This window comes from Scardinius erythrophthalmus (genome assembly GCF_964197995.2).
Source record: "Scardinius erythrophthalmus genome assembly, chromosome: 9".
Taxonomy (NCBI): domain Eukaryota; kingdom Metazoa; phylum Chordata; class Actinopteri; order Cypriniformes; family Leuciscidae; genus Scardinius; species Scardinius erythrophthalmus.
The window spans coordinates 7,553,888-7,569,808 of NC_138229.1; the positions used below are offsets into that span (position 1 = coordinate 7,553,888).

Genomic DNA, 15,921 nt, shown 5'->3' on the forward strand with positions numbered 1-15,921 from the left:
TAAATGTTTTTGATAGAAGTCACACCAAGACTGCATTTATTTGATCAAAAATACAGTAATAACAATAATATTGTGAAATATTATTACAAATTTAAAATAAATGTTTTCTATTTTAATATTTTTTACATTGTTTTGCTTTGCGAGACACGAGTGCAGTTGTCAAAGATGTCCGTCTAGCGCATGTTTACATAGAAAACAATGGAAAAGGTGTGCAGAAAATGTGTTCTGTATGAACTGCTATGAACGATTCGCGTAGGGTGGTTCTTTACCTCCACGTTGTCCATTAAAATCGTTTAATGCACAGCCGTGAATTATCCCGCTTATACCATGGTCATTTGCCAGCATTGATAACTTAAAGCTGTTATTGATGTTTGCAGTGCAATATTTGCTCGTAAGGGTAAACATTACTGTTATTTTCATCAGATACGGCTTGTTAGATCTAGCATTCTGCCTGCTTTGAATCAGACACAGATTTATTTTAATTAATGAAATATAGCATTTATTTGAATTAATAGAGAGCGCGTGAGAGAGAGATGAGATTTGCATACCTGCGTCTGTTCAGCGTATCTCTCAATTAAAAATGAAGCTGTGAGTTTAATTACTTCAAAATAGCGATGTAATAGCGATGTAGCGATAAAAAAATATATAATTTAGCGATTCAGTAGGAAAGCTATTTTATTACTAAAAGTCACGAGGCAGCGTTAACAAGTTTCTGTGCTCCTGAATGTTTCTGTGTGTGCGCAGCGTGCTCTCCGATCACTGTGTGCGAGTGACGTGTGTGTGCTTCAGTGAAAACAGCGCAGTAATATAGAACGGTGATTAAACTGACTTGGAACTGCCTGTGTATTAAACAGCAGTTAATCAGAGTCGGGTCAGACAGACCATGGTATAAATGTTTATATTTAATTCTTTAACAGCCCAAGCATACATACAGGCCAATAGAATGGTGCATAAACGAATTTACAAGGAAAACAAGTAATACAAACTCAGTGAGTGTTTTAGCGCAATTTTCTGACGTCATGGGATCACAACACTAAGAGATAGTAAATCTTTTCCTGGATTTTTTTTGTGCGTTCCCGAGATTAGACCTTCACATAATGCCGAAAACCCAAAGTCTCTAGATGGTCTGGTTGAGGAGTAGATAGAAGTGCAAGATTGGTGCGCACAGACAGAACAGAAATCATGAGTTAACAATCGCAATTTTGTCCGGTGGAAAATTGCACTAAAAATGATAAATCATAAATCAGCTCCATATCGGATTCCAAGTGATCAAAGGCTCAGTGCATTACAAGGGTCCCGCCAGTAGTGGGCACTCATGCAACATGAGCAATGACGTATATCCGAGTGAACGAGACGGAGGGAAGTTAGAGGGAAGGGCATAAAATAAAATAAATTGACTTAAACGCAGCCACTGACTGTGTTTTTTCATGCTAAAACTGTAAAGCTGCTTGCTTTAAAGCATTATATTGTATAAAGTGTTATATAAATAACCGTGACATGACTTGACTGAAGTGCCGAATTGTAGAGCTGGTGCAAACATATCTGCAGCATCGCTATGATCAGATGCTTTCTTAACTGCTGTTTTCTCACACTGTCATTTGTTTATTTTATTATTGAGTGAAGTATATCGGGGCCTTTACACCACATCCACTGGGTCTGGCTTTGCTCGGCCCGCCACATTAAGCATGGTGGTGTGGAGAAAAAGTCCCTGCAGATGTTAAAAAAAAACATTTGGAGATCACAGAGTTACTCATGCAGTTTGTGTGAAACCGGGGCCATTTTGAATTGTGCAAAATATGAAAGTCACACCTGTACATGGTGCAGAGACAGGAAGTTTGCCTTTTGAACAGGAAATGAAAACCATGAGGTGACAAAGACAACTGCGGCACCATCTTTATCAACCTTCACGGGGCAGATCATTGCACGACGCCGCCGTTTGCCTCATTTTCTACAGTAGCTCCCGAATATGTGCCAACAAAGTACAGACACACACTGAACAAGGCAGAAATTTTCTGTGCACAAAAAAGCTCAGTGTTTTATAGCGATGCCTGTTTCTCTCTCTCTCTTTCTCTCGTCTCAGCACTGGTATGTGTCAGGATACCGTAAATTGTGCTGGCTGGTGGATGTGAACTCTTGCTGGGTTAGAGAATATTCTCGTTACTCAGTAAGTCTGGACACCTCTGTACAGCTCATCTCGCCATCGAGTAACCTCATATAAACCCTGCAAACCACACCCTTTCTCTTTCCGTTCGCTCCCATAATTTATATTTTATCACATTATCTGCACAGAGATACTCGAAGCTAAATGATCTATTAAATTATTCAGTAACATCCCTGCTTTACGGAATATTACGCTGTTTCTCAGCACATTTTGCTGGACGTAAAGATGAAGCTTACAGACATCAGCCATCATCTGGATAGCGTAAATGCGACTCAGGTTTCAGAGTTGGGCATCTCCGTCTAGATGCATTGCTGAAAGTCACCGGTGATGTTTCACATGTCCTTGATAAAAGCAGCATTGTGCTGGCCTACTTTACTGATTTATCGAAGGCATTCAGGCCTTGTGTTACTAAAGCACCCAAACTAAAGCAGTGCCCTACATCACAATGCTAGAAGCACTTTTCTAGCAGAATTATCTTTGATGATACAATAATCGGTTTGCAAACACTGTTAAAGGATTTCTCAAGCTGCCAGTTCATTATTTAGCTCTGAATAATCTAAAGCAGTGGTAAACGGAAATGCTAAGACAGCAAAACGTAAGGTGTTTTCCAGGTTTACTGATCTCAGGGGGCCTATCTACTCATTGGTTGCAACACAGATGCTTTATATACAGTTCTGTTGTGCAGCATCTTATTTGACAAAAAGAAAAGTTGCAATGTTTTTTTGTAAATTAATTGTTATATTTTCAGTTGATTGCATTTTATAATCTTGATTAAATTGTTAAAGTTTATATAAATTTGTATGAATTCATAAAACACAGAATAAAATGTGACCATGGACCACAAAACCAGTCATATGTGTCAATTTTTTGAACTTGAGATTTATACATCATCTGACGTATATGAGTGATGTATGGTTTGTTAGGATAGGACAATATGTGGCCGAGATACAACTATTCGAAAATCTGGAAACTGAGAGTGCAAAAAAATCGAAACATAGAGAAAATTGCCTTTAAAGTTTTCCATTTATGTTCCCGACTGTGCTGCATTCACTCACAAAAATAAATGTTTTATATATTTAGGAATTTTACAAAATATCTCCATAGAACATGATCTTTACTTAATACCCTAATGATTTTTGGCATAAAAGAAAAATCGATCATTTTGACCCATACAATGTATTATTGGCTATTGCCACAAATATATCCGTGCGACTTATGACTGGTTTTGTGATCCAGGGTAACAAATGGAAAATACAGAATTTTGGGGGAAAATAAAATGGATTTCATGGATTTCTAAATTAAAAGGTAGCTACTCTATGGAGTTGAATTGTGAACAAACAAGTTTACATTCATTATCAAGGCCTAACAAATACGTGGAAAACATTTCCCTCCCCATTAATGGTAAATAAATATTGTGATAAATATCGATATCGTATGACATGGGAAAAAAATATTGTGATAATATCTTTGCCCATATCGCCCAGCCCTAGGTAAGGCAATAAGGTTCTTCCACACATAATATATATATATATATATATATATATATATATATATATATATATATATATATATAAAAATAAATAAATGTCATGCCTTCTTCATTAAGTTACAATTAATTTAAATTAATTTAAAATATAATGTTCTTTATGTACTACAACTATTTGACATTAAAAGTTAGACCAAAGACTCCACAGTTGCTAAATTAGGAAACTAAACTAGTTTCACTCGCTCAAACTGTTAAAGCAGCGAGAAAACAGGAAGTTTATGAGTAACTGTGAGTGAGAAGTTCTCAGTTTGCAAACGTCCTCTTTTGGAACACAGTCTTGCAAAACCTAACAAAGCCTAACACTGTTTGACCCAATGTGTGTTGAGAAAGAAGCATTTCATTTACTTTGAGAGATGTGTTAAGACTGAGAGAAACAGGAAAAAATGACAACAGCTCTCAATGACTAAACAGAACGGCTGCTCATCTCCTCCCGCCAAATATTATCAGCAGCTACAGATGTATCGCACTAAACAAAACGCAAAATATCACGTCACACCTTACATAAACACCTCTCAAGAGTGTTCTAAAGAGAAAAACAGCTGAATGCACTTATACACTTTCAAAGCTCTAATACACTGAGGCAAATTCGCCGGTGTGTTTTACACGGCCAATGGCGTTTGGCAGCAGATGCACACCCCTGATTCTCTTGAAACTGACTTTAAATATAATCAGATAAGTTGTGGAGCAACATCAGAGGAGAGTGAGCGATTAGTAGCTATTATGACTCTTCAACAAAGTCCAACAACTTCATAAAATGGAAATTTACAAAGTGCCAAAGACACGTACGTAAAAGTCCATGTAAATAGTTTGCATACTAGAAACTGCACTTTCACGAGACAAAGAGACACAAGAGGAAGCGATCAAGCATGTCAGAATACATGCTGTAAAAATGCTAGTAATTTTAACAAAAAAATAATGTACATTTTAAAGCGTACAATAAGTAACCTTACCATACACAGCGAAAAATACTTATTTTAATATATTTAAAAATATGAATAATTATACTACTTGCATCATATTGTAAATATACTAATTACTAAATGTCTAGTATTTAATATAATATTTATATGCTTATGTGACCTGTAAAATATATAGTGACCAAAATGCCTGAAAAATATATTATTTTACGGTCACAATCTGGCAAACAAATAAACCTGTTTAGTTTTTTTCAGTATATACATTCTGTATACATCAACAAATTGCTGAAACAACATTCAAAATTAAAAGTGTAAATCAGCAAACAACTCACAATTAAAAAAAGGTCAAAAATCTACATCGCCGTGTGTAATTGTCAGCATTTCTTATATATATATATATATAGTATTCATTACGAAAAGCACATTTTTCCAGATATTCTCTCTCAGTCATACAAATTTAGTAACAGACGTAAAAAAACATTTTCAGTAAATGTGTATATTTGATTCCATTTGCATTTCGTTAGTTCTTACCCGTGTGTGGTGCAGTATCTCCACTGAGAGCGAGACAGGAACTCACACATGGGTCACCAGCCAATGTGGCTTACCGCAATGCATTCTGGGCCAGATACTAACGTATGCCCCGGTGTGTCACAGTGCACAATCAAGCAGAGAGTAGCATGCATGCAAAACACTGCATTAAGATGTGTAAGTGTGTGTGTGTGTGTGTGTTTATGGTTTCAATGTGTGATCACATGATAAAGCACGGACTGAAGCAACTGTGTGTATGTGTTTAGCGATCATTCTCTCTATCGCCATGGAAACCTACTTTTATCTTATTTGCATCTGGGTTTACCAGCTGCAGAGAGAGAGAGAGAGAGAGAGAGAGAGAGAGAGAGAGAGAGAGAGAGAGAGAGAGAGAGAGAGAGAGAGAGAGAGAGAGAGAGAGAGAGAGAGAGAGAGAGAGAGAGAGAGAGAGAGAGAGAGAGAGAGCTGTGTCATTTTCACCCAGAAAACCCTACTGCCCTCCTCAGAGACTCAAGAAGTTTGCCACAGAATTCACACTCGTTTCTCACACGTAAACACTTTCCCTGAGCGTAGTGAAAACACGGCTATAATCCTGATACTTATCAAAATCTCATACTAATTTACTCGTCCTAAAAGTCAAACCTTCAAAAAAGAGGAAACAACTCTCATACACTGCTAAAGATAGCCTTGCACAGGAAGAGGCTTGTGTTTGCTTTATACAGAAGCCCTGAAAAACTATTTGAACGTGAGTCACACTTAAAAGTGGAACAAACGATTTGAAAACCTACTGTAACAAACTTCTTTTTGTGAAATGTTTTGCTTGAAAAATGTGTTTGTGCTGTCTTTCTTTAAAATAAATGCCAGCTGGTTTGATATTTTCTTTTATAATGCAAATAAATGCATTCGTTGTTTTAGTATGTAAAACAATGTACGTGTGTGTGAAAGCATGCACTTGTGTTTGCATGTAAATTAGCATGCATGCATGCATTGTGTGTGTGTGTGTGTGTGAGGTTACTTGAGGTCTGCAGTTCACTCATGCCAGGTGTGTTATCTCAGACGTTTCACATGACTAAGTCGATGGTAGAGTTCCTCTTCTAAACTCACTCACCTGATCTAAAAACACTCACACGTCTCACTAACGCAACCCCTCGGGTGTTATTTACACTAAAGACAGTGAGAAAGAGAGAGAAAAACAGATTCAAGGCTAGTATATTCATACAAAAAAGCCTCCATCCTAATGCCATTGAACAAACTTTTTGAGTTCTTATGATGCCATTGAAAAAGGTTTTCAGCATTCCCAACCCAGTTTTCTTCCATAATGTGACGCATTCTGAGTGAAACAGATTATTCAATTAGAAAAAAAATATTGTAGGGCTTTCATGCCAGACATAAATGCAAGTAGATTGCCATAGATCGTGGAAGGCTACTTCACTTCTTCATTTTGAACTGGGGAATGGAAATCCAATGGTAACAGCTATGATAATCAATGATTTTATTTCCTCAGTACAGTGTTATTATTAACTAAAACTAAAACTAATAAAAGCCATTTGGACACACTTTAGATTAGGGTCCAATTCTAACTATTTTCTAATTATTAACTATGACTTTTGCCTCAAACTCCTAAATACTGCTTATTAATAGTTAGTAAGGTAGTTGTTACGTTTAGGTATTGGGTAGGATTAATGAATGTAGAATATGGTCAACTAAAGCTGCGTATGCCGCCAGTGGCTGGCGGGTTGGTCGCTACTGGGCGTTCCCACAACTGGTACCTAGTAATGTTTATGAGTGACATTCACGGATGTTATTCCATATTGTAGACAACAAAACAGTTTTCTTGCAGTTAAAACAAACATTATGGAGGGAAATGACTAATATATATGAAATCATATTAGTCTGACCTAGTCAAGCTCCACATCTGTGGATCTAATGGGTGGAGGGATAGAGATATGGGTAGGGTTAAGGTGTGGTCGGACCTTCTAGCTCCACCCATCATGCCCAGTTTATATCTAGAGAGAGGGAGCAGGACTTCAAGCTCCGCCCATGGCTCTGCGGTGAGCAGCCTGTCGAGCCAAGAGCCATGGGAACAGAGCGAGGCCAGTGGAGCGAGTGTTAATGAGCGTCACCTGCGTGCCACACCGGTCTCCAGTCCCACGGAGCAGATCCGGAACGATAAAAGGAGGAGTGACAACAGTGAAGGACTAGAGAGCACCAGGCCTGGACTTTATGTTGGTGCTATATTTTAGTTTATTTACTTTCGAAATGTATTTTAGAACTTTACTTTTGTTCTTTATGCTTATTTTATTATTAAAGTTGTTTAATATTCACCCGTTCCCGCCTCCTTCTTCCCTTATTAACAAGCCCTGTAAGAACAGGGCTTAACTGAAATAAGTTTATGTTGAAGCACCAACATTTCTAACTGAAATAAAACATTTGTTTTAGAAATATTAAATATAATATAAAATATAAAATAAAAAAAAATATAAAAATATCATCAAAACTTATTTAGTTTAAATAATAATAAAATTCCAATAAGTAAGTTAGCTCTAATTATGCTATTTTGAGGACGTTTTTAAAGATTCTCATGATGCCACAGAACTGTTATTAACATTCCATATACAAAAATTTGTAAGTTCCAATGACAGTGAATTTCAACCTTTTTAACTTCAAGGCCCCCCCACAGTCCACAACAATATTTAAAGCCCCCCCCCCACACACACACACTTCTTTTTTTGTTGTTTTAGCTTATTTCAATAGTTGCTTTGTCTTATTTTAAATAATTTTAAGTCATCTTGAGACCCCCTTGGAAGTTTGTTTAGGTTCCCTAGCTGGCCCCGGCCCATGGTTGCGAACCACTGACATAGGAGAACGTACTGTAGGAGACACTTAAAGTACCTATAGTCTCATAAGAGAATCTTTTTAAGTACTTGTTATGGAATAGAATAACTGTTTATGTTCCAATGATTCCAGTGAACTTCCAAAGAGAAGCATACTGTGGTTCTTGAAGGCAACAAAACAAAGATGGCTTTCCAAAGAACCATTCATCTACTGGTAAAACCGATGGATGGTACTTAAAACCAATACACTGTTCTGAACCAATGTAACAACAAAAATGTATTAATTTTAAAATAACCATTATAAGTATGTACAACAAAAAATTTGTGCAGATAAAATACTTTTCTCTGCTGAACCAAAGGAGCTTATAAGAACCTTTCGAGTGATGCAGAGAAAGACAGAAAAGGAGGAATGAAAAACGAGGTGCATGGAAAGGAAAGGCACACATGAAGAAATGAACCACAGAGAGTAAGAAAGCGTGCTCAACACACAATGCCTCATTTCAAACCTTTCCGTGCTCACTTCTAACCTGGCACGTCGCTGAATATCAGGACGCCAAATATCCTTAGCTTGTGAAATACCCATTCCAATAGCTTTCCCAAGCCACCGGTGGACAGGAAGTCCTCGTCTAGCCCTCTGAGTAATGGCACACGGTCTTACCTGACTCTGAGCCGCTCAGATCCAGTCCCGTATGTCCTCTCTTCTGTCTGCCGACAGGAAGCACACTCAGTCCGTCCCTATTTACAGTCCCCTGGCACTGCAGTACGGCTCACAGCTGGTGCATTCCTGCCTCAGCTGATGGAGAGAGGAGAGATAGAGAGCAGACACGGCAGGCAGCGAAAGAGGGAGAGAAAAGGAGAGAGTCAGAACGCAGTATGAACATGCTGTACAAATCATCTCCTGTGAATGTGAGGTCAGCAGATGCTGATCAGCCAATCAGAGTCCTGATCTATAACAACTTGAGCTAACTGCATTATGTATTTCTTATTATATGTTCATCCGTTTGATTCATGAACAGAAGCACTGATTCGAAGCAGAAACATCAGCAGTTATTGATATCTCGCTGATGATACCTAGAGCACCAACTATTATGTAACAAGGCCATTTTCTAGTCCTAATGTCGGTTAGTCATCGCTCAAATGCAATTAAAATGCAGTTAAAGACCAGATGACTTCATAATTGGAGTTTTATGGTCCATATAGTCCATGTCTGTGAGTTTTGAGGTCATGGATATGCTATAGTGTACTAGTGCAAGTTGACAAAATAGGCTACTCTAGCATTCAAAAGTTTCTCTTTAAAATAAATTAATACTTTTATTCTGCAAAGGTGCATTAAATTGATCAAAAGTGTCAGTAAAGACATTTATAATGTTGCAAAATATTTCCATTTCAATTAAATGCTGTTTTTCTTTTACTTTTATTCATCAAAGTATCCTGAAAACAGCATGGTTGTTTTCAGCATTGAAAATAATAAGAAATGTTTCTTGAGCAGCAAATCACCATATTAGAACATATTTTGAAGCATCATGTGACACTGAAGACTGGAGTAATGATACTGAATATTCAGCTTTGCATAAGAAGAATAAATTGCATTTAAAATATTTTAAAATCAGTTTTAAATTGTAATAATCTTTCACAATATTTCTTTTTTTTTACTGTATTTCTGATCAAATATATGCAGCCTTGGTGAGCATAAGATCATAAGCTTCTTTCAAAAACATACAAAAATATTAATGATCACAAATCTTTGAACAGCATAAACTTTTAGTATATATGCGCATTTAAAAGAATGGCCCAAATTATTGAGGACTCATTTTGTTTTTGGGGAGATGCAAAATTATGCAAAATTTTACCAAATTTGATAATAATTGGATTTCTTGACCAATTATTATAATTATGAGATGAAAACTCAGGGATTATTTTATGAAGTGTCCGAACCAGAAATTATTACTTTCTATGGCAACGCTAAATAGGTACCTATGTGTAGAGATGCTAGTCCAATCATTTATTAGATTTTTTTCTATTTTGCTCATTATTTTTTTTATTTCAATGGAACACACACACATACATATCTCACACAGCATTTACAAAACTTGTGGGTCTTTATTAATAAACATATTGTAATATTCAATACAATGTTGAACAATACTGAATTCATAAAATCCTACCAGTGTCAATAAACAAAACAACTGCCTAAACAGAATTTCCAAATAGTTTCAAGAAATGCACTTATTATCATAGCACACAAAACTTCAAAGCTCCAGATGGCTGTCTGAATCATCTCAGCTGTTAGGATGCGTTTGATTATGAATTAATTCCTTTGTAAATAGAAAAAAAGATTAGACTCTGAGGGAGAGAGACAGAGAACGAGAGGAAGATACCAGACAAGACTAAGCTGTCTCGAGGATACACATTTTTTCATTCTGACATAATCGTATTGTTCACGCTCTCTTGCTCCCAGACGATCACTCCTAGCAAGTTAATGAATGGTACATTCGTATGTGGTACACGTCTGTTAATGCCAAGCTCTCTTCATTCTTAAAACTATGATGGTCTCAGCTCATGATGTCATTTGGGCTTGGCCAATTAGATTAAGGACAAACACACTGAATGATAGGTACACTGATGGGCTGCTGTCAGATCAATCTAGTAGTGCTCATAGACGCTAGACCTTCTGTCCTTCAGAGGTCTTTAAAGGGGTGGTTGATTATGCTTTCACTTTTTTAACTTTAGTTAGTGTGTAATGTTGATGTTTGAGCATGAAAAACAACTTCTGCAAAGTTACGACGCTCAAAGTTCAAAGCAAAGGGAGATATTTTCTTTTACAGAAATCGCTTTTTAAGGACTACAAACAGCTGGTAGAGACTAAAATGAGCTTTTTAATGGGTTAGTGACTGACATCACTAATATCACACAAATTTACATAAACCCCGCCCCCGGGAACGCAATTTATAGATTATCATGACAGAATATGCTAATCAATGACTAGAAGATAGTTAACTCCACATCAGCTACATATATTCATCAACTAACCATTCAGAAATGTCCTGTTGCATTCTACATGTTGTCATTTCTTCTTGAGTCTCTCCATCTTTGTCCGATTCCGGTTTGAACATAAAAGGCAAAAAGTTTTAGAAATGTTCAGAGTGTCTGTGTGAGGTAATCGGAGCTGCTAACACACAAGCTGTTGAAGCTCCGCCCTCTGTGCCGGGAGCTGCAGCTCATTTGCATTTAAAGGGACACACAAAAATGGCAAGTTTTTGCTCACCCTCAAAAAGTTACAATTTTAACATGCTATAAAAAAATTCTGTGGGGTATTTTGAGCTAAAACTTCACATACCTGTACACACTCTGGGAACATCAGAGACTACATCTTGTGAAAAGGGCATTATAGGACCCCTTTAAATACATCAATAATAATTAATTCACTTACAACACACACACACACATTATATTCAATTTTAGACTTTGAAAACACTGAAAAGTTGCACAAGTACATTGTTGACGTAAATGTCAGTAAGAATTGTGCAAAATTCATTGAAGTGTGAATGTGAATTGAATTGGCCACAACCCAAATAAAGTTTAATTGGAATGACAGGAGGAGGAATATACTGAACTCCAATGCAAAGAAACTCAACACAAGTGATGCATTCCAGGAAAATAAGTGTTAATCCACCAAACGTTTATACAGACAGAACGATAGATAGAATGATAGACAGAATGATAGAATAATAGGCAAACTGATAGATAGATAGATAGATAGATAGATAGATAGATAGATAGATAGATAGATAGATAGATAGATAGATAGATAGATAGATAGATAGATAGATAGATAGATAGATAGATAGATAGATAGATAGATAGATAACCGGACTAAAAACAAGAGAGAGAAAGAGTGTGTGTGGGGGGGGGGGATATTGGTGAATTCTCTCAGGCACTGGACATAATTATACCCTCATTGAGCCAATCACAAGACAGCGCCTGAAAATAGCAGAGGGCCACGCCCAGGCCGAGCAACAAACGCCTTCTATTGGGATGTCATTATCTGCTTTTAGGATTCATGCATATGATGAGAGAGAGAGAGAAAAGGGAGGGTTAGGAGAAGAAGAAAAGGGGAAAAACAAACTCCACAGACCTGAGTCATTACCACTGAAGGAAGAGGGAGTAGTAGAAGGAAGGCAGGATGGAGAGACTGAACGAGAGAGAGAAAAAGACTGACACTTAAAAACTAATTACTATACACTTCTGGGCAAAAAAATGGGCCAAGCTCAAAATGGCTGAACACAAAGCTTTTAATTGTCTTAAGCACAAATTATTGGTCAGCAAATTAGCAATGTTTTAAGCAAATGCGCTACTTAAAAAGCCATTGCTGTCTCAGAAAAACATCAAAGACAGAATGAAGTTTTTGGGAAGTTGTGTGTGGAGGGATGTATCACAATGAAACACGCATGGTGAAAATTGTATGGTGATGCTCCAGAGCGGTGTCTCCGAAAATCTGCTCAGAAATATAATAACAAATGCATACCACAGTGAAGCATGGAGGAAGAGTGTCATTGTGTGGGGAGTCTTTTCAGCTGCTGGTATTGGTGAGATGCTTTACTGTGAAAAGTCATTTCATGTTTTGGTGTGCATGAGAATATTGCAGAATCGCTTGCTTCCCACAAATGAAAAGTTGTTATAAAGAGGAATGATTAGATGTTGTTTTTCAGCAAGACAAATGCTTCTGTCCAAATTGCAAAGACAACCAAGAAATGGCATGAGAACAAGTCCATCAGGCTCATGTTCTGACCTGGTCAGAGTCCAGATTTGACCCCTATAGTGAATATTTGGTCTCACATTAAACTCGAACGAACTGGGAGACATTTTTCAACCATGCATAAACTGTTTGAAGCCATTAACATTGAGTGGAACAACTCTTTTCCTGTAAAAAGCTATCCGCACGTTTCGTTCTAAGTTACTTTATCTACAATATTGTGCAATTCTTGCTAATTTCCTGACCAGTGATTTGTGATTAAGACCATTAAAAGACCACTTTTGGCTTGGCCCAATCTTTTTTGCCCAGCCAGGAGTGTATATAAGTTATTTGTCTTGTGTTGTCTTTGCTGCCACATGTTTTCTAGTGATCATCTTTGTTTTTTTTGTTTAATAAAAGTGCTGCAATTAGATCCTTCTCCTTGTTTTGCCTGACCACACCGTGATTGATTAAATATAATATATAATATATTATATATATTATAACTGTTTAGGGGTCCAAGTAAGTAATTACTTAACGTTCAGATTCAGAACATTACTTAATTACTAAAATTATATATGTTATAAAATAACATTTATTTTGAAAGGTATATCACATTACAAATATTAATGAATATAATAATATAATTACATAATATTATTAACATTTTCTTCTGGTTTATATTTTTATTTTAATTCTACGGATTTATTTTATAGGTTAGTATTTTTTATTAAAGTTTGGGGTTTGTCTTATTATAGATTAAACACCTAATTAGTGTGATTTTATTTTCTATAGCAATAAACATCAAATAAATGAAACAGAAATATACAAAAATAGGTAACAGGGTTGTACGTGTTGCTAAATTAAGCTGTCAATCAGTAGTTTAAAACCAAATGTTGGTTTATAGTTATTGATACATTTACATTTCCCATGAATTAAAGAAAAGCATTTGTTTGATTAACTTAAGTTACAGGGTTGAATGGCTGAGCTTTATGAATGCAAATGGAGTGAGATCATTGTCTTTCGCAAAAAGCTGTTGGAAGGGTTCAAATGATGTTACTCACAAAGCATAACCAGCTTTTCTGATTACAGATGGAGTGATCTAGTAGTTTTCTCACATCACTCGCTCTCTTTGTAGAGGGGGTGAGAGACGAAGAGAAGTGAAAACAACAGGAAAACAACAGCCCACAAAATAGCTGAGCTAAAGACAGTTATTTGCGCAACCCACACACTGAGACACCGATGCCTTCATCACACTGTGTCCAAACACACTGTGGGTTTAATAAGGCAGTGACATCACCTGTGTGACCAGATGATACAATGTGTGAAATTTCTACTGTTATCATCAATGCCCGAGGGCAATGTGGTCTACAGATCTTTACAAAAGTCCAGTGTAAAGTTACGTCTAGATTTAACGCTACAGTCCGACATAAAAAGGTTATAGAACCAAAAGGGTGTGAGAGCCTGATGTCATAGTAGAACCTTTTAATGTTCCATTAAGAAATGTTTCTCTAATTCTAGAAAATCTAACATCTAAATATTTGGGTGATATAAAGAACCCAGAAACCAATATGATCTGCAACAAACTATTCAAGTCCAACAAACCATCACTCAACAACATTATAAAACAAACAGTGCAGGATCAGCCTTTTCCTGATCTGATGGGGTGATCTTAAAATGTACTTTTAAAAGAATAAACAGATTAAAATAGATAGGCCTAGCCATTGTGTTCCGTCAGAAAGACAATGTATTTTTACACTGACAAGAGTTGTTTTTGGCAAATGAACGTGTAAACTGAGGGTGACAAATTACAGTTCTTCCTTAAATAATATGCTTACCTCAAGCCATATTTTTATTTAAAATTGCTCATATATAATAGCTTCACAAGAATGCACAGTGGCCCTAAAAAGACTTTGGAAACTTGCTGTAGTGTCATACTTATAATATCAATGAATATCACTTAATTCGAAAAATATAAAACAATAAAAGGGCTTTTCACACACTTAACCCCGGGTCATCGTAGTTCTAAACCCCACATTTAACCCCAGGTAAAGAAAAGTTTCACGTAAATTAGAAGCAGGTTCGCCCCGCTTTTCCTGTGTTGCATTGCAGTGCCAAACATGAACAGTGTGAAACGATGCGCTGCCTCATATTCACAAGCTTTGGGAAGTCACAGAAACACAGCGAGTCATATAGACCAGTGATTCCCAACCGGGGGTGCCACCGTCTTGCAGAGTATTCACATAAGCACAATCGTTCTAAGTAAACATAAACAGTTCAGAAAGAAAACCCATGTGTATACTGGATACGTGCGTCAGGTCTTAAAGTGAAAGCAGTGCTAATAAACGTGCTCTCTATGTTGTTACTGGTAATCACTGATTAACTTTAGCAACTTTAATTGATTAATCTGTATTTCATTTTTACAATGAAGACTATCCAGTGTTATTTTACATTTGATTACTTTATTCAATTTCTGTAGTATTTCTTACCTGAATAGCCCTACTACTCTTAGACCAACCTTTAAGCAGTTTATTTAATTTGTATTTTTGTTCTGTTGTATTTATTTGTGCTATCCTTTGTTTATTTGTTCTCATTTTATTGCTGACTATTTGCTTGTCTTTTTTTTTCTTGTCTTCTTGTGCTATTGCAACAAAATTACAACAATTGTAACATATACATTAAGTGATCAAACATTTATGTGAGATAGTTGTAATGGTAATTGAGCAATGTTTATATATGAATAAAAGCCTATATTAAAATCTGTCATTACATATAAAGTGATCTCTTCAGAAGAAATGATTGATTGCCTAGGCTTTCAATGGATGGACAAAAATTCGATATTAAAAAATATCTATATTAGTAAAGTATATATGGCAGTTCTTCCCCATGGTATCAAAAATGGCATTGAATATCAATACTTTTCAAGGTATTGTCTCGAAGTTAGAAATTCCAGTATCGTGACAACACTAGTGTTGGGTGCCACAAATTACTGAAAATTTTCAAAGGTGTCGTGACTGAAAAAAGGTTGGGAAACACTGGTAAAGACACTAGTTTCAGCGTTTAAGTAGAAAAATGTCAAATGGTGACAAAAAACGCAACAATTGGAGTGAAAAAGAGACCATTTCATTTCATTCAGTCAATTCAGCATAAACTTACAGTCCGCAATATATAATAAAAGGATGCGCAACACTAGAGCCTTTATGTAA

General features: G+C 36.3%; 1 protein-coding gene across 19 annotated transcripts in view; it reads right to left on the reverse strand.

The window, feature by feature from the left end:
• Positions 1–15,921, reverse strand: part of mbnl1 (muscleblind-like splicing regulator 1) — a 72,391-nt gene that overhangs the window by 49,764 nt on the left and 6,706 nt on the right. For 12 of the 19 annotated variants that reach the window (XM_081375005.1, XM_081374991.1, XM_081375001.1 and 9 more), the window contains one exon: positions 8,642–8,776. The gene's annotated coding sequence lies outside the window, so the exon portion shown is untranslated. Of the gene's footprint in view, positions 1–5,155; positions 5,436–8,641; positions 8,777–15,921 lie in introns of those variants that run through there. The other 7 variants (XM_081375013.1, XM_081374992.1, XM_081375015.1 and 4 more) reach the window with 7 other exon arrangements.